This window comes from Monodon monoceros, unplaced genomic scaffold (assembly GCF_005190385.1).
Source record: "Monodon monoceros isolate NGI ecotype Baffin Bay Population unplaced genomic scaffold, NGI_Narwhal_1 Super_Scaffold_14, whole genome shotgun sequence".
Taxonomy (NCBI): domain Eukaryota; kingdom Metazoa; phylum Chordata; class Mammalia; order Artiodactyla; family Monodontidae; genus Monodon; species Monodon monoceros.
In genome coordinates this window covers 54396780-54398890 of record NW_021703770.1, presented here as the reverse complement: position 1 = coordinate 54398890, position 2111 = coordinate 54396780, and positions in this window count along the sequence as shown.

Sequence of the window (2111 nt, the reverse complement as noted above, 5' to 3'; positions counted from 1 at the left end):
GTCTCAGAGTCTGAGAAAGGGGAGAGGATGTCTGCATAAGGGAGCCTAGAGTTGACTGCTGAAGCCTGATTCGTGTGAAAGGGCATCCACATGAGGAAGTGGCCTTGGCAACCACTCTGTACATATAGTCATAACCCGTGCCAGATGGAGAAAATGTGTGGGATGGGAAAGTGGCAGCTACAAGAATTTACTTAAATACAGGAAGATTGATCAAATAAGTAAGGATATTAAGGATATGGTAATCAGTGTTATTTTAATATCTGTGGAGGGAGTTAAAATATGAAAAGGGCAAAAACTAGAATGAAAGGGTGTTGAAAGGGAATGGAGGATGTTAATGTGAACACATTATTTTCAATATAGAGACATTATAGAAATAAACATAGACAATATGTATGCATATGTTTATGAATATATGTTTATGAATATGTGTAAATGGTTATGAATATGTGTTTTCATATGTGTGTATGTATATATGTACATAAATCCCCTAGCTCTGCCTATTGAGAGTACCTGGGACCACTACTTCCCAAGAGCAATGAATACACCTAGCGTCCGGATCTTGGTTTCTAAATACAGCTCTCCAACTGAAGGAACTAAAGCTCTTTGGAGAAATGGCTGATTCTAGAGCTGCTACAGGGAAAATATAAGATGACCCTAGAACATGTTATTGTTTCAAGAAGTAAGGGATCAGCCATAAAAAGAAATGGAATTGAGTTGTTTGTAGTGAGGTGGATGGACCTAGAGTCTGTCATACAGAGTGAAATAAGTCAGAAAGAGAAAAACAAATACCATATGTTAACACATATATATGGAACCTAAAGAAAAAAAAAATGGTTCTGAAGAACCTAGGGGCAAGACAGGAATAAAGACGCAGATGTAGAGAATGGACTTGAGGACACGGGGAGGGGGAAGGGTAAGCTGGGACGGTGTGAGAGAGTGGCATGGACATATATACACTACCAAATATAAAACCGATAGCTAGTGGGAAGCAGCCACATAGCACAGGGAGATCAGCTTGGTGCTTTGTGACCACCTAGAGGGGTGGAGTAAGGAGGGTGGGAGGGAGGGAGACGCAAGAGGGAGGAGATATGGGGATGTATGTATATGTATAGCTGATTCACTTTGTTATAAAGCAGAAACTAACACACCATTGTAAAGCAATTATACTCCAATAAAGATGTTAAAAAAAAAAAAAGAAGAAGGGAGATATCAAAGAATAATTGGGAAACATCAAAGGATATAGAAGCCAAACTGAAGGGGTTTCCACTGGACAAATCTTGAACAATCTAAGCCTCAAAATAAATAATGGTAGAAACATATTATAGTCAATTGAATAAAATAGGAGTCTATGAGTTCATACTGATTTAAATAATTAAATTGAATAAATTATGTTTGATGAGGAACAGGATATTTACATAATTACAAAGTGCCTTACCACAGAAATTATTAATAATGAAGGAGAAAAACATAACTTTACAATGGAGAAGACTGGGTGATACACCTTAATCAAATGAGTAAAATAATATTCCAGTAAGGTTACAAGTTAAAAGTTTGCCAAAATTGTTTGATAGGAAGCAGTAAGAAGAACAGAGCTTCACCACTGTGTTATTCCTGCCAACTACACATATCCTGAATAATCATGAGACAAATACAAACAGCTAAATCCTACAATATAACTGATCCATATTCTTTAAATTTTTCTAGTTCATGAAATTCAAGGGAAGCCTGAGAAAATTTTCAGGATTAAAAAACTAAAGAGGGCTTCCCTGGTGGCGCAGTGGTTGAGAGTCCGCCTGCCGATGCAGGCGGAAGCGGGTTCGTGCCCCGGTCTGGGAAGATCCCACATGCCGCGGAGCGGCTGGGCCCGTGAGCCATGGCCGCTGAACCTGCGCGTCCGGGGCCTGTGCTCCGCAACGGGAGAGGCCACAACAGTGAGAGGCCCGCGTACAGCAGAAAAAAAAAAAAAAAAAAAAAAAATTAAAGAGACAGGACAACTAAATGCAACATGTGATGCTGGGCTGATCCTTTTATTATGAAGGACATGATTGGGATAATTGACAAAACTTGAAAGGGGTCTGAGGCTTAGTAGCACTGTAGTAATGTGTCAGTGT